The sequence below is a fragment of the Panthera tigris genome, chromosome A1 (genome assembly GCF_018350195.1).
Source record: "Panthera tigris isolate Pti1 chromosome A1, P.tigris_Pti1_mat1.1, whole genome shotgun sequence".
Lineage (NCBI taxonomy): Eukaryota > Metazoa > Chordata > Mammalia > Carnivora > Felidae > Panthera > Panthera tigris.
The window spans coordinates 48112287-48134456 of record NC_056660.1 but is presented as its reverse complement, the minus strand read 5'-3'; the positions used below and the strand labels follow the sequence as shown (position 1 = coordinate 48134456).

General features: G+C 39.4%; 1 protein-coding gene across 8 annotated transcripts in view; it reads left to right on the top strand.

Moving 5' to 3' along the window:
* Positions 1–22170, top strand: part of KLF12 (Kruppel like factor 12) — a 1146238-nt gene that overhangs the window by 758782 nt on the left and 365286 nt on the right. For 2 of the 8 annotated variants that reach the window (XM_042978225.1, XM_042978240.1), the window contains exon 2: positions 13320–13371. The exons of the other annotated variants lie outside the window; for them this stretch is intronic. The gene's annotated coding sequence lies outside the window, so the exon portion shown is untranslated. The remainder of the gene's footprint in view (positions 1–13319; positions 13372–22170) is intronic. 8 annotated transcript variants of the gene reach the window in all.

Here is a 22170-nt window from a genome sequence, read left to right as displayed (position 1 = left end):
ACCCCTGAGGCTCAGGAACAAGGTGACTAGAAGCTTAGAATGACGTGACCGGAAGAGGGTGGCATGAGCTGGTCTAGAAGCCTCACTTCTATCAGATAATAAGCTCCTTGAGAACAGGGAGTACATTTTAATCAGCAGTTCAGCTGCAGCACTTAGCATGTTTCTTGGCCTAGACATGTGTTCAATAAATGTTGAGTCCCTGATCCCGGGCCGAGTGGTTGGCCCCAACTCTGCTAGTGTGACATTGCTTATGCAGATGATTCTGAATGCTTACAGAAAGTTGAGGCTCTCCTAGGGCCCAGGGGCCTCAGCTACTTTCAGAAGTAAGAACATCCTCCCAGGACTTTTTTTTTTTTTTTAAACCACGTTGCTGTTCTGTCTCTGACCTGCGCAACTTCTGCAGCGGACCTGCGTCAACATTCACATCATGTGTGCTTGCTGCTTGCCAAGCTTCTGGTCCCGTGTGCTTCCGATGGCCGAATTCATGTGACTCCTGCTTCATGTCCGAACTCCCATCTTGGGCTGTGACCTACTCCTTGTCCAAGAAATCGTGTTGTCGGAAACTAACTCCACGTGACGTTATTGCCAAACAACATCCTAGTTCTTCTCCAGCATCCCCAGTGGCATGTAAGAAAAACGTGCTAGGCAGTTAAGTTTTGGAAGATACAAGGAGAAGTTGACATCTCTAGATTTACATCTTTAAAACAAAAATGCTGCTGATCATCAGTCAGCCTCTCCCTATGCCTAAAACATCAGTGATTTATTTAGCTCGGCATTTTAACAAAAATTGGCTTTTGAAATTTAAACCTCTTTTATATTTACCTCCGTATTAAAAACTCCATATAGCTTTCATAATTTTTAATGCGTAAAAATACAAAGCAGGCTGAAAGTAAGATTAGTTTAAAATCAACTTTTCCCCATTGAGGGTAATTGTTTGCTCAGATTATGATTTTAGCAGGCACCAACAGTCTCTGTTTCCATACAGACACTTGGCTTTTGGCTTGGATGCTATATGATGGTGTAGTATTTTTCAGTGTGTGTTCCACTGACAACTTGCACCAGATTTACCAGAAGTATGTGTTAAAATGCAGATTCCTAGGCCTAATCCAAGGGGACTAAATCAGAACATTTGAAGGTGGAGCCCAGGAATTGGCATTTAAACAAGCCCCCTGTTGATTGTGCTGAATCCCAAAGTTAGAAGCCTGTGGGCCAGCTGAGGATCCAAGTCAAAGATCTTGGATTTAGTCCCTCCACCACTGAAGGCTCTTTGATATTTATACTTTGACCTTTGTAGCTGAAAATAGGAATGATGGTAACAGCTACCTCAAGGAGGTGTGAGGATTCGGGGAATTATATGTAATTAGTGCAGTGTCTGGGATATCACAAGCCCTCAAGAAATGCTGCTACTCAGGCTTGTTGTTACCAATACCGTTGCACCCAAATGATACAATAGCTACGAGGATTCGTGCTCCCTTCAAAATGAGGATAAGCTTGTTACCAGAAAGACCACTTCTGAGAGTTAAGAAGTCAGTGCCAGATGTTGGCAAATGATGGCCCACAGCCTGCTTTTATAAATAAAGTTTTATGGGTGCACAGCCACCACGTTTGTTTAAGTATCGTCTGTGACTGCTTTGGACTCTGCCTTACAAAGCCGAAGATACTTACTTTCTGGCGCTCAACAGAAGTTAGCTGACTCTTGCTCTGTTCTAATGTGGACTTTGGCGAAAGCTTCGACCATGTCAGTCTGTTGTGCAGAGGCAGTCAGGCGTGGGTAATAAGAGAGAGTGCTGGGAACAGTGGCCACGCCTGCTGCCTCAGATCCTTAAGAAAAGCCAGCCCTTCATTGTGCCTTTCTGCCACTGCCTTCTTGCTCCACCTAAAAATCAGTGATGGGGTCCTGTGCCATTTTTGTATCTGGGAAACCAGAAGGGTGAGTACTTTGGAGGCTCTCAGGACTGTGAGTTGTTATGGTCCCTACGAATAATAACACGGAAAGTAAAACAGCATATGGCGAACATCTAGACAAAACACAGTTGCATACCCTGGTGGGCTTCCTTACCATCGAGTTTGAATTCACACCATGCGCTAAAAATGTGTTGTTGTTCATCTCCCATCACCTATGAATTAAAAGCCAAAACCAAACCACACCCAACTCTCAGAAAAGAAAAAAAAGTGACACAGAATTGTAGAAGCATCTTGTAAACAATCACAACCTAATTCTCTAAACCTGAAACTCTAACTGGAGATAAGATTGTTGAAATTTGTGGCTACATTTCACAAAAGAAGCTAACCTCCTAGAACTTTTGTGAACAAACTTTGTATCGTGCCCAGGCATACAAGCAATGATTAATTTATGATGTTTTGATATTTCCCAACACTTTTTTTTAATGTTTATTTTTGAGAGAGAGAGGGAGCGAGAGAGAGCACATGAGTGGGGAGGGACAGAGAGAGAGAGGGACACACAGAATCTGAAGCAGGCTCCAGGCTCCAAGCTGTCTGTGCAGAGCTGGACATGGGGCTCGAACTCAAGAGCTGTGAGATCATGACCTGAGCCAAAGTCAGACACTTAACCGACTAAGCCACCCAGGTGCCCCTTTCCAACACTTTTAATAGGAATATTTCACTTTCCCAAAGGTACTAGTTATATTCTTCTTGCATTAGGGTCTAATGTTGTCATGGGCTGTAGCTGAGAAAGAACCTCTGGACTATGGGTTTATATTCAACCATTAACATAATTTTGTATGGTCTTTGAGGCAGTGTATATAAGGTATCCCCATTTTTTCAGTAAAACCTTGGTTTGCAAGCATAATTCGTTTAGAAACATGCTTGTAATCCAAAGCGCTTGCGTATCAAAGTGAATTTCAAGAACCATTGGTTCAGTTGTGATCATGTGACGTTCGGTGTCACGAACTACTCACGCAAGACCTCAGTGCAACACCTCGCTCGTTTATCAAGTTAAAATTTATTAGAAATGTTTGCTCATCTTGCGGAACACTCGCAGAACGAGTTACTCATATTCATGAAACTACAGTAGACATCTAATCGTCAGCCAAAATGTTGTGAGAGATCAAACAGAACACTATTCTGTGTTCTTTTGGGTTTGATTATAGGTGTTTTTCTATGTATTCTGCAGTGTTTTCTGTTTTTCTCTGCGTGTGTGTCTCATTCCTTCTTCACTTGGTCCCTTAACTCTATTCTTTCCCTTGTCCTGTTCCTTTAACGGGTACGTAGTGCGTCTCTTGGGTCCAGTATTTATGCAGTGTAACTAGCACAGTTTCTGACATTTCTCTTTAAAAAAAAAAAAATTCCTGCCAAACAAAATTTTTTTATGTGCCCTTTGATTAATATTTTTATTAGCTTGCTGACTCTCTAATAAGAAAAAAAGTTCCCATCCCCTGTTTTCTTGGCTTCTTTGTGTTGCTGGCTCAGAGTGTTTTATTGTTTGATGGAGTAGATAAAATTCCCCTGATGTTTCCTACTCACTCTAAATTTGGAATACACCTACAGTATTCTTTTAGGCTTTATTGTTTCCTAAACCATCTATTTAAATGCAGTCCTAAAGCTTAAACGGAACACTGTTATTGTGGCTAAAAATAATATGTGTAATGGAGCAGTAGATTTGACTTCATTACCGTCTTCATAACCATGCAAAAGCCACCGTTCCCACGAAGCACTCAGTAAGGTCTAGTGATTATTAAATTTTGCCAGTTCCATAGTAAATGTATAATGGGTTACTTGCAGTGATTTGTAAATGGAATGGTGGGAAGAACTTGACCTTTAAAATTCAGTAGGGCCTTTCTGAAACCCTAATGTTTAGAGCAAAGGCAGAGGCATCCATAAGGACACTAGTCAAGGGGAAAGCTCTTGCCCATTACCGAACAGAATAGTATCTGATACACTCTGTCTATAGCAGAAGGAGGAGCTTTTAGTGTATTATTTTATATTGAATGTCTGTGAACCTGAGACTGTTTGTAGCTCTTTTATAGGGAATGGTTGATTTAATGTTCTTATTTAATTTTCTTTTTATCATTTCTCAGAAAAAATTTTATATTTATTCTAGAATTAAAAAAAATTATTTATTTTTGAGAGACAGAGAGAGAGAGAGAGAGAGAGAGAAATAGAGAGAGAAATAGAGTGTGAGCAGGGGAGGGGCAGAGAGAGAGGGAGACACAGAATCCAAAGCAGGCTTCAGGCTCTGAGCTGTTAGCACAGAGCCCGATGTGGACAGTGCTTGAACTCATGAACCTTAAGATCATGACCTGATCTGAAGTCAGAGGCTTAACCAACTGAGCCACGCAGGTGTCCCATCCTAGAATTTTGTTTGCGGTTTTTTGTTTTTTTTTTTTTTTGATTGTAAGACAAATAAGTTTCTCCAGGTTAATTGAATTTAAATTCTGTTGGTTTTTTTTTTTAATTTTTTTTTAACGTTTTTTTATTTTTGAGACAGAGAGAGACAGAGCATGAATGGGGGAGGGTCAGAGAGAGGGAGACACAGAATCCGAAACAGGCTCCAGGCTCCGAGCTGTCAGCACAGAGCCCGACGTGGGGCTTGAACTCACGGACCGTGAGATCATGACCTGAGCCGAAGTCGGCCGCTCAACCGACTGAGCCACCCAGACGCCCCCTTTTTTTTTTTTTTTAATTGAAGTTTTTTTTTTTAACATTTATTCATTTTTGAGAGTGAGAGAGACAGAGCATGAGCAGGGGAGGGGCAGAGAGAGAGGGAAACACAGAATCTGAAGCGGGTTCCAGGCTCTGAGCTTTCAGCACAGGGCCGGACACAGGGCTTGAACTCACTGACTGCGAGATCATGACCTGAGCTGAAGTCGGACACTTAAGTGACTGAACCGCACAGGTGCCCCCAAATTCTGTTTTAATAATGAACCTCACATACTTGCTCAGTGACATTAAAGTAGATGATTTTGCCATTTGAATTATTCTATTAAACTTTTATGATCCTGTACTTATGTTCTTGCTTGTCCCCAGTCTAAAATTCCCATCTGCCACTTCTTCCTCACTATATTCCTTCTTCTAACTATTCCAACTCTCAAAACCTGATTCCTCGTTCATATGCCATCTGCTCAAAGAAGCTGTCCTGCTTTGCAAAGTCAAATGAATGAATTTGGGTTTTTTTAAAATCTTAATTTCTGTACTTATAGAGACACTTTGTCTAGACTTGTATTTCATAGTTATTTTGTTGGCTGTCAATGATAGGCGTTATGTATTAAGTTGAACCATATGAAATTACCATTATTCAATTGTTTTTGAGGTACAGACATGTCAAGTTCATATGTCTGAACCTAATACTCATATCAACATTAACTGCACAAACCTCTGAAAATAAAGTATGGTCTGAGTTTATTAAAACACATTTTGGACTTGGGTTTATGTCTGTATCCTAGAGTACTTACAGAGTTTTGTACATAACAAATGTATTAAAGAATGTTTGTTGGAATGAAATCAGTTGGATTGTCTACATTACTGTTACTCTTTATGAGCTAACTAATAATTGCTTTAGAAATGATGCCTGTTCTCTGGGGCACACTGTTGTAAAACCAGGATATTAGAGGGGTGCCTGGGTGGCTCAGTCGTTGAGCATCTGACTGTTGGTTTCAGCTCAGGTCATGATCTCCTGGTTCGTGGGTTCGATCCCCATGTCTGGCTCTGTGTAGGCATTGCAGAGCCTGCTTGGAATTCTCTCTCTCTCCCTCTCACTCTGCCCTTCTCCTGCTTGTGCTCTCTCTCTTTTTCTCAAAATAAATAAATAACACTTAAAAATTTTTCTAAAACCAAGGTATTTGAGTCCACTGTGTAATTTCATCTATTACCCACTCATTTCAGTGGTCATATACCTGAAGTTAAACTTCTTGTCTGAAAGTCACTGTTCCTCATGTTTTAGTTGTACACTATATTGCCTTTGTCGAAACTTTTTTCTTTACTTGGTCTATACTTGCCTTATTTTGCTTTACTTATTGCAAAAGTAATACTTCTTTCATTTCTAATTTTCCCCTCTTAAAAATTTTTTATCAACTTACTTCTTGGTTTGAAGGACTGTCAGTGCCCCCCACCTTGGAAAATGTTCCCTGGCTTGCTTTGTTTTATCATGGGAAAAAAAACTTTCTTTTGAAGTTATATTTTGTGCTTGCTAAAGGTCCAGTTAAATCACAGGAGATAAAAGCTGTACTGACAACCTTGGACATTCCCTGTCCTTTGCCAGAAATAGCAAACTAGATACTCATCTTGTACAAAAATATGTGCATGTTCATCCTCACTTAAAAACATCTTGTCTTGGGTCATTCTTGCAGCAAGTGGGAGGAGTCTAAGCCCATAGTGTGGAATCTGGGGGTTACAGGACATGAGGTAGGACTGGAGGGGAACAAAGTATGGTGCTGAACAAATGGAGAAAATGGTGCTTTTTCTTTATTGACAGGCTTTTTAGTTTTCAATACCGTACAATTTTTTTCTTAGCTCCTTACAATACCATACAATTTCCTCAAGATAGGGTTTTTTTTTTTTTTTTTTTTTTTTTTTTATCTCACTTAGGCTTTTTTCCTAACTGGAAGAAATTTTGCATGAGAAAATGAGATTTTGGAATTACAGAGAAAGTTCAATCTGTGAATATGTTGAAATATTTTATAGCATCACATAGAAAGATATTTTTGTGAATTTCTTTTGTCCTTGAATCGATGACTTTGTAGTACACTACTTTAATTAGGTATAATTTGTGATCAGCTCTCTTACAAGTTATGAGGCATGTATAGACATTTTTCACTTTTAGACTCCATTACTTGAGGTGTTTGAACATGAGACTATGGTCTATACAGTTAAAATTGGTAGTTTTAATAATTAACTAAGGTGACTTATTTTCTGATAAGAGTGGAGTAGGGGAACAGGTTATTGTAAATCTATGGGAGGAGTCTTTTTATGCCTGTATGTAGTGATACATATATGTGCGTTTCTGCTGTTCCAATGAATAATTCGTTAAAATGGACTAGATCTTACTGAGCATGGATTGTAAACTCAGGGGTAGAGATCAATGTATTCCCCATGCCTAGGATGTTGTCTTGCGTGTGACAAATCTGTAATTATTATCTGTTGAGTGAATGGTTGAATTGATAAAATATCTGTTGGTTGCCTAATACCATGTTTTGAGCTCCTAGGAACAGAGAAAAAACGTAACATTAAACATGGTCTTTAAGGTTGTAAATTAGAAGTAGAGACAAACATCAATGCATATTAATAGAGAGAATGATTAGTACTGAGATCTGTAGTGCTCAAAGTAATTTTTTAATAAAAAAGGAGATAGATGGAAGAGGCAACAATAGGGATAACGTCATTTTCTAAGTACCGGACACCTACTTTGTACCATTTATTGCACTAGGTGTTTTATAGGTATTATCTCAGTGCATCTTCGTGACAGATCTGATTATTATCCGTGTTAGTCCTCCATGTGATAATCGAGGTTCAGTATCATTCTCAAGATCACCTAGCAGTTAAGTGGCGGTGCTGGGTTATAAGACTTCTGTCTGCCTCTTTAACAGTACTACTGCTTTATTGCTTTGCTAGTTTTCTGGAGCTGCCTGGACCAGGAGTGACCCAGGTTGGTAGTTGGGTACCAGAGGCCCTCTGGACACCTGTAGACCTAACAGAAGCCATTGAGCTCTTCCTAAACCAAAAATGTAACACAAATACTGCTGTCACTGGAGCTGGGCTCCACCCATTGGACTGGGTTCCGTGCTGGGAAGAGGGAATACAACGTAGAGACTTTAAGGGGCTTCCTTTGTCTCTGCCCTCGTCAATATCAGTGTTAAAATCTACACACTTTCAGTGATATCTTCAAGCTGGCCAATTCCCACTATAGGCAGTATTTTATGTATACATATAAACAGTTGTTAAAAACAAAGTGTGGTATTAATCATGGCTGCCATTGTGTTTGAGTTGCTTATAATTAGAGAACTGGTATAATTGATAGAGCTCTGCCAGCTGGTTCTAGATTTCTCACCTGGGGAACTTTTTACAAATACAGTTGACTCTCTTTTTTTTAATGTTTATTTTTGAGAGAGAGAGAGAGAGAGAGCACATGCTCACGTGAGTGTGTGTGAGAGAGTAGGGAAGGGTGGGGGGGTAAGAGGATGTGAAGTGGGCTCTGTGCTGACAGCATCGAGACTGATGGGGGGTTCAAACTCACAAACTGTGAGATCGGACACTTAACCGACTGAGCCACCAAGGCACCCCAATACTGTTGACCCTTGAACAACATTGGTTTGAACTGCACAGATCAACTTCTGCATGGAGTTTTTTTTGATAAATACAGTGCAGTTCTGAAATGATTTAACATTTCTTTTTCTGTAGGTTACTCTGTTGTAAGAACAAACTGTATAATATACATAACATACAAAGTATGTGTTCATTGACTATCTAAAATATGTTATTGGTAAGGCTTCCAGTCAGTAGTAGGGCATTAGTAGTAAAGTTTTTGCGTAGTCGGAAGATATACTTGGATTTTCAATTGCACGGGGAGTTGGCTCCCCTAACCCCTGGGTTGTTAAAGGGTCCTCTGCTTTAGTACCTTAGCCCAGTCTCCAGAAAATCTAAGTAGGTTTGTATGGGGGCTAAGGAAATCAGTCAACCTATTTATCTATTCAGATGATTCTTGATTTTTTTTTAAGTTTATTTATTTTGAGAGAGAGAAAGAGAGGGAGAGGGAGAGAATGAATTCCTAGAAGGTTCCGCGCTGTCAGCACGTAGCCTGATGCAGGACTTGAACTCACAAACTAGGATATTGTGACCTGAATCAAAATCAAGAGTCAGATGCTTAACTGACTGAGCCACACAGGGGCCCCAGATGATTCTTCTTTCAATTTTTTTTTCCATCTAGTGATTTTTAAGCATATAGGTCACATTCTCTCCTGTTTCCTCCTCACACACTTTTTAATATCTCTGAAGACAGCTTAATATTGTGTAATAGTTTAATTGACACAGTTTTTGTTTCTTGCATATAAGATAGTGGTACATATTACAACTGCTGGGAACTTCTAGTCAGTGATGGCTGGGCAGGTGATTTCTATAAGGGAAAATGGTCACCTAGAAAACATTCATTTAGGGATGCCCTTACGATTCCCAGTGTGTAAATGTTTTAATTTAACTAAAGAACAGAGAAGCTATTTCATTTCATTAATCAGTACATTCGAATCATTACACTGAATGATTATGCTTCATTTATTTTGTGTCAGAATGTTTTCCACACAATAATAGAGAATAAAAGTGCATCATTAATTATAGCTGAGCAGCTCACACATGTATGGGTATATATATTTCCATATCATCACACAATGAAGGAAATGTAATATAAGAAATAATTAATCCTTACCAACGAATTGAAGATTCAATTAAATAGTAGTATTAAATTCACGGTCATTTGTAATCATGCCTTGTAACAGTTTTAAGTAATGCTTGACAAAGTTTGTAGAAACGTTTCCATTTGCTTGTGTCTTCCCCTTCTAAATGGAAAGCTTTTTTTTTTTTTGTAAGAACATGGTTATCTTTTGGGGGCAACAGTTACTTGTTTTGGAGAAGAGTGTAACTTTTTTTGGAAACAGAATTGATTCATTTGCAGAGCTTCACTGGGATGGGATTTCTGAAAGAGAAGGACTAATTACCATAAAAACGTTGCAATTCTATGCATGGAAATTTGGATTTGCTCCTCTCCTGTGAATAGGGACCCTTCCTGATAAGACCCTCTGTGTCATGTGCCCTTTTAGTTATCAGAACTTCAAAGCTGCTTAATAATGTTTCTTCTAGTTCTTTCCCTTTCCCCTGGCTGGCTGGGACTCTTGTTAAAAACCCACAAAACAAACTAACATACAAAATCTGCTTGCCGTACATAATTACAGTATCCTAAAAACCCTCTGTATCTTCCTAGGTCCAAAAGGGGCAAAAGGACTCCAGGCACCAGTCATTTCATTGGCTACACTTATTTTCCGGAATAAAGTAGAGGACTTAATTTAGAGTTCAGTAACTTCTTTTTTTTTTTAATTTTTTTTTAATGTTTATTTATTTTTGAGACAGAGAGACAGAGCATGAACAGGGGAGGGGCAGAGAGAGAGGGAGACACAGAATCTGAAACAGGCTCCAGGCTCTGAGCTGTCCGCGCAGAGCCCGACGCGGGGATTGAACTCACGGACCGTGAGATCATGACCTGAGCCGAAGTCGGATGCTTAACTGACTGAGCCACCCAGGTGCCCCTAGTTCAGTAACTTCTAAAGAGGCAAATATGTCTCTCCTTTATAGATGAGCAAATATGGAGACGGGAAAAATTTAAGCAGTTTAAGAGACGCTACAGGGAAAAGTGGGTGGAGAACAAAATTTTAGAGGTTCTTGGAACACGTCATAGACTCTCTGAACTTGGTGATCTCTCTTTTTGCAACAAAGCCAAAATAATTTCAACACTATTTTTTTAAACACCAAACAGTTTTCAAATGGTTTCTTAAACATTGCTTCAGCTTACTATTATAATGAATTTCTGACTTACAGTTTTTATAGCAATTTTATAGTTTGTCTAAGAATACTCACTTCACAAATGGTGGGGTCATATCTAGACCTTGGAGGCTTAAGACATTTAGGCCCAATTCATTTCCATCACATCACACTTAGTGATTCACTGATAATCACATTTTTTTTTTTTTTGAGTTTATTTATTTTGAGGGAGGGAGGGACAGAGGGAGGGAGGGGGGAGAGAGAGAGAGAGAGAGAGAGAGAGAGAGAGAGAGAGAGAGAGAGAGAGACATGCACCGCAGGAGGGGCATAGAGAGAAAGAGAGAATCCCATGCAGGTTTTGCACAGTCAGTGCAGAGCTCAATGTGGGGCTTGAATTCACGAACCATGAGATAATGACCTGAGCCAAAATCAAGAGTTGGATGCTTAACAGGCCAAGCCACACAGGTGTTCCACTTAATCACATCTTATCCCCTGCTCCCCAGTTATGACATCATTAATTGCAGTAATTTAATGTGACTTTTTATAATGTCACATTTTTTGCTCCAGGCTGTGATTTTTTTTTAAAAAAGGTTTAATGTTTATTTTTGAGAGAGAGAGAGCGAGAACACGAGCATGGGAGGAGCAGAGAGAGAGAGAGAGACACAGAAACCGAAGCAGGCTCCAGGGTCTGGGCGGTCAGCACAGAGCCTGACACGGGGCTCGAACTCACAAACTATGAGATCATGACCTGAGAGCCAAAGTCACATGCTTAACCGACTGAGCCACCCAGGCGCCCGAGGCTGTGAGTTTTAAAAGCTGTTGAAGCCAAAATTCTTTCAGTATGGCTTGCACCCTTGATTTTAGGAGAATATGAAAAAGAAAATGAAATTTAACATTAAAAATGGATTTATACTAATAAAACAGCCACAGCCCATGTACAATTATGAAAAAACTCATTTCTAATTGAGAAGATAAGTTCACTTAAAAAATTTCTTTTATATGTAGAACAAGTTTATTGACATAGTTGGCATGCCGATTCAACCTATCTAAAGTGTACAATTCAGTAGTTTTTGGGACAGTCACAGAATTGTTCAGTGTACCACCATCAGTTTTAGAACATAAAACCTACTTTTAAAAGTGGAGGTATTCAGGTATATCCTGGTTCTTTTCAATTTGGGCCTGTTATGAATAGAACTGCTTTTAAAAAGTATAGGTAATTGTAACAAAATAAGTAATCTTCAAATTAATGTCAGAATCATGTGTTTGAAAACTTTTAATTATATTGTAATTATTTCTCAGCTATTTAGAGACATTTTATGTCGGTGTGCTGAGCTGGGTATCTAAAGCTTTTTTGCAATTTTTGGTTGTATCAGTGTCTAGTGTTTCTCCATTCCTGTTTTTGGTCATGTTTGCTTAAACAAATGAGTTTCATATATTACTGTACAAGCTATAAACATACACATGGTTCTTAAATATAGGTTGCATTTTTGTTTTAGCTTGTCAAGTTCATAGTAGACCCTGGGCAGAAGACTTTATCATTATTTACGGAACAGTGGTTCTCATTATTTGTTGCAGATTAGAATCACATGAGTATTTAAAAATAGTAATACCTTTACCTCCTCCTTGACGATTGTAATTTAATTGGTAATTTAATCCCACACGGGACCCAGGTGCCAATAGCTGGCATATTTAAGTTTCCTACATAATTCTCATGTGTGGCCAGGATTAAAAACTTGTTTTAGATTCTTGTTTTCAAAACGTTTGCAGCAGGAGCCTGAAGCTTAATTTTTCTAAACTCGTTTACTTTTCATTTATCTGTCTCATATCTCAAGAAAAAGTTGATTAACTCAAAGCTGGATTAGAAAATGGGGGGAGGCCCTGACTGAGTCTCCAGCTAGCGCCTCTGAAGTTCATTTGCCACTTTGTTCATCTTTGTGTCCTCAGTTCCAGTAAATGCCTACTCTGCCCAAGTTCCTTACTTGCCTGCCTTCCTTTTCTTTCTTCCCTTTTCTTCCTTTCCTTCTTTCTTCGATGTTAAGTGCCTGCTGTCTGTTCCAGCACTGTTTTATATCCCGAGGACATAAACACAATTTGGAATCCTTCTTACATTTGAGTTGGCAAAAGATGCGTCATAAATATTTGTTGAATAGATTCACACCTGAGCCCTCTTGGCATACTGCTGTGCTGTGCCTCAAATCCTGTGTAGAAATTATGATTTTTTTGATATTCCAGGAACATTCCAGGCATTGTCTGTCACTTCCTCATTTGTTTGTCTGCTTCCCTGTTACATTCAAGGACATCCCACATCTAGCCAGGCTTAAACCATCAGGATAAAGTTGGTTAGGACGTGTAATTCAGGTCTTCTATCTCCATGTATCCCAGACTCGCATGGAGACTCACAGACTCACCTACCAACAACTGAGTTTTGGGTAATCTCAGAGTCAAGTTAGGTGATAAAGACCAGATGCTGTGACTTGTGGGTTGTAAGTCAGTGGAGGCTGTCCTGAGGACTTGTACAGCCTGACTACCAGGTCTTAGAACCCTGTCTTCTCTTCATCCCCATGGCATGTTTTATTTTCTGGGAGCAAGGTAGAAGGGGGACATGGTGTGATCCTCTACCAGTTTATAAATTCTCACTGGGTTGATTATCTCTCCTACGCTTGGATATTTCAGAGTTGACTTACCCCAGAAAAAGAATACTTACAGGTAGCAAAGTATCCACGCGAGCGCACCTGCACTCATGCACCCCCCACCCCCATATTTAAGAATGAGAAAACAGTAGCAGAAGACACAGTATTTTGTTTTAGTTTTTAATCAGTGATTTTGTTTTTACTTATTTGTAGCTTTCGCAGCCTCTCAGCATGTAGAAAATACCTTCTGAATACGATTAAACAGGTATGTGGTGCTGGGTGATGAGTCTTGTGCTGCTGCTAATGGAAATGTAAAATGGGGGGTGGGGAGAAAGATTGCAAAATTTAACAACACATTACTTCTTGTTGAGCCTTTGGTGCCACTCTTGGCATTATTAAAATATACATGAAGTACTGAATAACTGTTGACTAGAGTCATAGCATGCCCCGTGTTCTTAGGAAAATATTTTAAGAAATACATTCTGCCTTTAAAGCGAAGTAATGAAAGCTTAGGCATTGAGGTTTTTCCTTCACACTGCATTCCCTCCTGAATTCTTGCACTTTTTATTTGGGCTGTTTGACTTGTTTATTTCATTTTGCAAATAACACAGTCTCTGGACATGTGTGTATTTGTGTGTGCCTTTTCAAGGATTCGGTTTGTTTGAGAACTATAAGTATACCAAAGGAGCCTCTGTGGCCACCTTTAGAACAAAGCTTCCTAATTTCAGTGTCATTAAGTTAGCAGCTGGTGCAGCTGAATTCAAAGGCACATGCATGGTTATTGACTGTTTTCTCTGAAAACAGCCTGAACAAAGCATTTCCTTAAGCAATGTTGAGCAGGATTTGGAACTTCCTATGCCTCAGAAAAGTCTTAGAAAGGTTTATGGAATTGCAAAGGTCAACATTACTGCATGTGATTCACCTCTACCCCCAATCCATGGTATTTGACTCCTTTAAAAAAATCTTGTGTTTTAAAATCATATGGTCAGAATCCCTAAGCAAAGGAAAAAAAGAGAGAGAAAAAAATCCAGTTAAATCCAGTTATATCAGTTACTCTTAGATAATCCTTAGTAATGGCATAGGAGTGGGATAACACACATGCTAGTTAGTTTAAGAGCAAGAAAGTTTCAAAAGTTGTAGCTTGCACTATAGCATTGATAGGCTACTCTTACATATTATGTTGTTTAGTTTCTTGTATATAGTTAAGGAGAGTAATCTTTTTTTTTTTTTTTTTAATTTTTTTTTCAACGTTTTTTATTTATTTTTGGGACAGAGAGAGACAGAGCATGAACGGGGGAGGGTCAGAGAGAGAGGGAGACACAGAATCGGAAACAGGCTCCAGGCTCCGAGCCATCAGCCCAGAGCCTGACGCGGGGCTCGAACTCACGGACCGCGAGATCGTGACCTGGCTGAAGTCGGACGCTTAACCGACTGCGCCACCCAGGCGCCCCAAGGAGAGTAATCTTTTATATAAATGTGTATTCTATGAGTATCTTGGAAATGGTAAAGATCAGGAGTTGGCAAGAATTCATGCATTTTTATCAAAGTGATCATGCTTTTATTTTTTATCATAATGTTTTCATTAATTTTCTTTGAAAATATTGACATATAATTGACATAACATGTTAATTTCAGGTGTACGACGTAGTGATTCAGTGTTAGTACATATTGTGAAACGATCATCACAATAAGTATAGTTAACATCCATTGCCACGTACAGTTAACACATTTGTTTTTCTTGTAATAAGAACTCGGAAGATAGACTCTCTTAGCAACTTTTGAATATACAATACGGTATCTACCTTTCTTTTTTTTTTCTTTCTTTCTCTCTTTCTTTCTTTCTTTCTTTCTTTCTTTCTTTCTTTCTTTCTTTCTTTCTTTCTTTCTTTCTGAAAAAGAGAGCAAGAGCATGAGCAGGGGAAGGGGGGAGAGAGAATCCCAGGTAGGCTCCATGCTGCCAGTGCAGAGCTTGATGGGGGGCTTGAGCTCACAAGTTGTGAGATCATGACCTGAGCTGAAACCACGAGTTGGATGTTCGACCAACTGAGCCATCCAGGTGCCCCTACAATACAGTATTTTTTTTTTTTTATTTAAAAAAAAATTTTTTTTTTAATGTTTATTTATTTTTGAGACAGAGAGAGACAGAGCGTGAGCAGGGGAGGGGCAGAGAGAAAGGGAGACACAGAATCTGAAACAGGCTCCAGGCTCTGAGCCGTTAGCACAGAGCGCGACGTGGGGCTCGAACTCACGGACTGTGAGATCATGACCTGAGCCGAAGTCGGACGCTTAACCGACTGAGCCACCCAGGCGCCCCAATACAGTATTTTAAACTATATTCACTGGCTGTACGTTACATCCGCAGGACATGTTTGTTTTATAATTGGAAATTTGTATCTTTTGACCACTTTTACCCATTTCTCCCACCGCCACACCCTACGTTGTGTTTTCAATGAACATCTGCCATATACCAGACTCTGTTAAGTGCTAATAGGTATAAAAGAAAGGCATGATAATATGCAAACACTTAAGTAATAGTAAAGATGGAATGTAACTTGGTGAGAAGTTAGGTGGCATGGATCTGCTTTCCTCTTATTTCCAGGTAAATTTGTATTTTCAGATAAAATTTCCTTTATAGAGAGAGAACTCAGGTTGAGTTGAGAAGGCTGAACACTATTTCTGCATTTCCATAATGTAGTGTAAGTTTTTGTGGTAGATTGTTCAGTTCTAAGGGGAAGGAAAATTTGGGAGGTGCTATTTATTAGATTGACATTGTATTTTACATTCTTTTGTTTATACGTGAAGAGTTGCTCATATTTTTCCATCAGCACCAATTTAAAATCATTATACAGGGTCAGAGTCCTGGCCAGTCAGGGAGAGTCTTGTCTCTGATGACGCCATGACGTGGTTGCCCTTTTAACATAGCCCACTGACATCTTGATGTCTTAAACTACCACTTGTTTCTGTTGAGTCATTTTAGTTCACCACCCATTAAAAATAATTCTCGCACAGATTAATTTTATGTAGGTTTGCTACCTGCCATGTAAAGTAGTGATTTTTCCTTTTGTATGTGTTATTTCTTTTTCTTTCTGGTTTTAATGAAATATACCCGAGTGTATCTCTGCCAGCATTAAATGGTATAAATTGTATTATAAAGTCCCTGGAAATTAGGATCCTATAGATTATTTGGCTTATGTTTCTAGACCAAAACATTATATCATTTTCATATAGCTCTCCCACATCGTCATAATCATTAAATTGTTAGGTAGGTGTCGTGTGTCTCCCTCTCTCTCTGTCCCTCCCCAGTTCATGCTCTGTCTCTCTCTGTCCAAAAAATAAATAAACATTAAAAAAAAAATTAAAAAAATTAAAAAAAACATGCATTATTTAGTAAGGTCTGGTGGTTAATACTATGCAGAGCATCACAACTCTGTAAAGGTGTACTGCTGTATGTTTTAGTTTCAGCTCTATTTGGATAGTGTTTATGTTTTATTAATATATTTTTTAATTTTTTTAAATGTTCATATTTGAGGGGGGGGGAGGGTAGAGAGAGGGAGACCCAGAATCCGAAGCAGGCTCTGGGCTCCAAACTGTCAGCACAGAGTCCAACGTGGGGCTCGAACTCATGAACTGTGAGATCATGACCTGAGCTGAAGTCAGACACTTAACCGACTGAGCCACCCAGGCACCCCTGTTTTATTAACATTTTATGTGTTTCAAGAGTGTATTAGAAAAATATCTTTTTTGAGTTGTTCATAGTGACTTTTGGGTGCTAAGTTTATTAATAACTTGCCACCCATGATTCTATAAACATGTACACTGATAATTTTTCCATCATGAAATGACCTTGTGTTTTTCCATGAGGGAAATGTTCCAGACCCACTCCCAGAGTCTCAGGAGGTCCCCTGTATTGCCCACAGGGAGAGTTTTGAAACTTCACTGCCTTTCTCATTCCTTCTACCAAACAATGCCATTCTCACTGTCACCCGATTAATGTCTGTGTCCTGGAAACAATAGGTGTCTGTAGGTCAAGAACATCTCAGCTTCTCACTTGACCAGTTTGTAGCCCTGTCACTATCTAGTGCTATGCACCTCCTTCCCTCCTGCTTGCAGGCAGGTAAGTTTCTCTGGGTTAGGGGTGCCCTGACATCAGTGCTCTCAGAATCTGGTTACTTCCTGGCTTTTCTGAGGTCACTGCCATCACCATGTCTCCCATGTCTGTTTTCATCTCCATTGACTAAGCTCAGGCTTCTTTTGCTAGTAATCTCTTAACTGCTAAGTACAATAGTTTCATTGGTGATCTTATTTGACCTTGCTTTTGTTTTTGACATGGTTGGTTACTTCTTTAACTTCCCTTTCCGTATTATTTCCACGTTCCTGCTTGTTCCTTTTGGTTACTTGTTAGTCTCCTGTATTGGTTACTCCTTCTCTTTTTGGCCCCAAAGTTGGTATTTGGAAGTGTGTCATCTTTCTCTCTCCTTTCTTAGTGTGCCCATTTGTTTCTGCATCTTCAAATTTTATCTGTATGGTCATGAGTCCTAGAAAGACACCTTCACCTCTGGATTACTAGACCTGGAAGGCCAACACCCTATTAACTATCTCCATCTGGATATATAATAGCATTTCAAAATCATCATATTCACAACTGTGCTCTTTATGTTTCTTCAGAAAGCTTTCATTTCCTATTTTTGTTAATACATTTTTCACTGTCAGCTGCTAAATTCCCAACCCTTGATTCTCAATTTTTTTTTTATTAAAAAAAATGTTTTTAAATGTTTGTTTATTTTTGAGAGAGAGATAGAGCATGAGCAAGGGAAGGGTCAGAGAGAGAAGGGGAGACACAGAATCTGATGCAGGCTCCAGGCTCTGAGCTGTCAGCAGAGCCTGATGGGCTCAAACTCACCAACCATGGGATCATGACCTGGGCCAAAGTTGGCACTTACCCAATTGAGCCACCCAAGTGCCCCTTTAATTCTTCTTTTTTAATGTGTATTTATTGTTAGAGAGAGAGAGAGGAGTACAAGTGGGGGAGAGGCAGAGAGAGAGGGAGGCACAGAATCTGAAGCAGGCTCCAGGCTCTGAGCTGTCAGCACAGAGCCTGATGTGGGGCTTGAACGCCTGTATTGTGAGATCATGACTTGAGCTGAAATCAGATGCTTAACGACTGAGCCACCCAAGCGCCCCAGATTCTCAATTTTTGACTTGTTTTCACTCACCCTTCTATGTATCATCTGATTTTACCTCCTTAGTATTGTTCTGCTGTGATTTTATTTTTTTTAATAGATTATTTTCATAGTCTCATAACTGGTATCTTTACTTCCATTCGTTTTCTAAACTGCTTAGAAAAGATGCTGGGCTGAAATACAAGTATGACTCTGTCATTCTTTGGTTTAAAATATAATGATTCCCTGTCATTTATGTCTGAAACTTAGATAACTTCGTACCTCACAGGTCAGCTCCTGCCCTACCTTTCCAGCCTCTTCACAATTTGGGAACTTTGGTGTTAGGGGACCCCCAGCACTTTTTAGCACTGCCCTGCTTTTGCACATGCGGTCTGTCAGAATGTGTCTTCCCACCTAATACATATCACTTGTACTCTCTCTCCTGGCCTCATCTAAAGTCTGTCTGATCCATTGAACTCCATTGCTCTCTAGACTACGTTAGATTTTTTTTTTTTTTTGACACTTAACATTTACTTATGATGCTTAGTATAATGGATTGTTATTATTTGTTAGCATTCCTTCTACCCCATTAAATTTTGGCTTTTTGGAGGGCCAAAACCTTTTTCTTTGTATTCACAGCCCCTGTTATAGTGCTTGGCACATAGTAGGCATACTAATAAATACAGTGGAAAGAAATAAATGAAAGAAATAAAAATCAATAGTTGGTCAGTTAGTCAAAAAAGTTGTAAGAGTAGAGGAGCATAAAAGTGATATACACATATCAAATATTTTATTCAGACATAAACTTGCACATACATACTTTCTGACAAACCTTTGATACAAGGCCTCGACTTTTTCTCCCAGTGTGGATCCACAGATGTTTCTTACCAAAACCAAACCCATAGTGGATTGTCTATTTTTTCTGACTTTGAAGTAAAAACTTGGACATGCTCTTGCAGTTAATTATGATTAATTTTTCCCATTGTACAATTATGAGGCCCGTACCTTATTCAGTGCCAGTTTTTAAAAAATTGTATCTTTTATGAACTAATCTTTGGAAGTTTTCCAGGCATTCAAGTTGCTTTTTATAGAAACCCACAGGCATCTTTTCATCCTCCTATTTCATTTATTTAAGTAACGCGTCACTTAAGAAAATCACATAAGGTGTGACTGCGTACGCAGGTTTAGGATCCGTGCTATTCTTACTAGAAGTGCGGTTCAACTGATTGCGGGAGAGGTTCTCAGCCTGCTCAGGAAGGAGCCCGCTGGTCGGACTGCTCCTGGGGCGTCAGTCAGTGTGACTTACAACGGGAATGGAGATCGTTGGTTCATCTGAAAAGTTGAGTGGAAGTTGGTTAAAAACATTCTACCACGTTTGTCAGAGTGATGCTAAAAAGATGCTTATGTCTGTTGGCATTTTTGTGACTAGAAAAGTTTAATGCAAACTTGCCTGCTTTCCTGTGCATTTTCTCATCCACATCATTTATAAAAATGTTAGATGAGACCCCTTTGAGCGCCCGTCTGCTTGGAGTCCTGCTTCTGCGTCTGTCTCTTGGTCATTGGTCTACCGCTTTAACCGCGGCAAAATGTGATTTTTAGAACTGGTCCTTGGTTTCTTCCAGTCTGTTGATTGCTCTCAAGTAGAGAGAGCGCTCGACCATGTTCTATCATTAATTCCTGTTTGTTTTTTGTCCCTCAATACGTTGTTTTCTTCAGTATTTGGAAGGTCTTCGTTTTGACAGCTCTGTGGCTGGGCACCCTGTTAACATCCTTCTGTGGAGTGGCTGGTTGCAATTAAAATGTTATATTTGAGCCAATGGTTTACAAATTCCACCTTGAGTTTTTAATTCTGTGATCATGCCGATCAGATTTTTGTTACATCTAGTTTAATAGTTAGGTTTAGACTGTCCCTTAAGTTAATTACTGTTTGATTTAGTTCCTGCAACCTGTTTTGAAATATACGTTGATATTTTCAGTATTAATACTTCTCCTAATAAAGACCACAGAAACAGTTACTCAGTCTCTCTCTTTTTCCCTCTCATCTAAAATATATGCTTCACAGAAAATCTTACTTTGTTTCCAAAGGTGTTATCTTTTTGAGCAACATTTTTTATTTGCTTTGGAGCACTTTGAGAGGTTACTCACAAATTCCTTCTTGTCAAGCCTAATTAGCAGTTTGTCCTTGACCTGCTAATTTTTGAGGGTTTCCCTGTATTCCTTGATAGGGCTCATCCCAGATTGTGAAAAGCAGTTGGCTATTTATGTCCCCTCCGACCCTGGGCTTTAAACTTCCGCGACGGCTTGGTCATTTTGGTCCATAGCAGATGTTTATCTCTGGCTCTGGCTTAGGGCTTTAAGATGGTCTTCAAAGTACTTATGGTTTATTTTCTTAAATCTGCGTGTTTCCTTTTTTTTTTTTTTTTTTGCAATAATGTCCCATTTGTAAGGGTTAACTAGCAACCTGTTACAGCTGTCTTCCAAGACTGGGGTGATGGTTTTATCTGGTTTGGCAGGACTTTTTCCCAATGGGCAGCTGTTTTTGATGTTTTCAGTGATAGGTCAAACTCTCCCGCCTGAGACCCAGAGGTATATATTCAGATTGCATTACCATTTTCTTGGTGGTTTTTTTCCCCCCACTATGTTAACTAAAACTGCGAGACTATTATCTAAAATGATTATAAAAGGAGTATCTCATAGTTTGACTCTACCGGCTCTTTCTTTATAATATGTATATGAGTTGGTAATGGCTAGATTTCATAATGAAGGGAAATTATTTATGGATGGAGAAAGCATATTAGACTATTAGAGCATGTAGCTTAAGAAAGCAAGTGTTCAAAATATTCACCATCTGCTTCAGTAGACTTTATTAGAATAACATAGTATGGTCTGAAACCCTCCCAAAGGCCTCTCCATTTCCCCTTCATAGTCTCCTCTGCTAAGTATTTTCTCTGGGTCCACAGGCCTTACTAGACTGTGGATGTGCAGAGGCCACATCACCCACAATGCGCCTGCCTGGATCTTGCAGGACTTCCAGCCCCTTTTAAAATCTCCTCTGAGGGGCGGGTCCTCAGGGCCGCCTTCTGTGTACTGATGAATCTTTCCATCAGTTAGTTACCAGGAAGAATCTCTTGCATTTCAATCTGTATTTGGGTTACTAGTCTACTCTCAAAAATGAGGCATAATTCCTAAACAGGAAACATGCAGCTTGAAGAAAATAAACCATAGGTACTTTGAACACCATTTTTGAAGACCTTATCCATAGGTATTCAGGGCCATTTAATGTGTACTGATGAATCATTCCATCAGCTAGTTACCATGGAGCGTCTTCTCAATTTCAGTCTCTTGCTCACTTCATAAAACTTCTGAGAGAACTTCTCCATTGCTAATTCTAACTCCAGTAAGAACGCTAATTTTGTATATTTAGAAGGATCATTCAGAGTGCTCTGAGTGGTCAACCCTTGAGCAGAAGAGGGAATGCCCCTTGAGGTCACACTCTGTAGCCAGGGTCCTAAGCAATGTGCCTCAGGCACTTTCTCCACATCACTCCTACACTGCTTTATGGTCTCAGAAAGTGGATATTTGTGCTGAAGCAAGGACACACAATACTGTTCTGAGTCTCTGGTGGCTGTGCATATCCACCCCCTTACCCGATAATATGGAGCACAGTACAACACAAACAGTTCTAAAATCCTCACCTTTGAGCCAAGAAACAGAAGTTTTCATGCAAATGGATACCAGAGGGGTCACCAGATTTCCACGTCATCATAAATACCTAGATATGTGTCATTTCCTGTGTAGTCCCTAGACACTGTGATGGAGGTAAATGAGAGTCCAGATAAATTGCTACATAATAGAAATATTAATAACTTTGAAATAGTCACGAGTGTCTTTCACATTTGAATTTC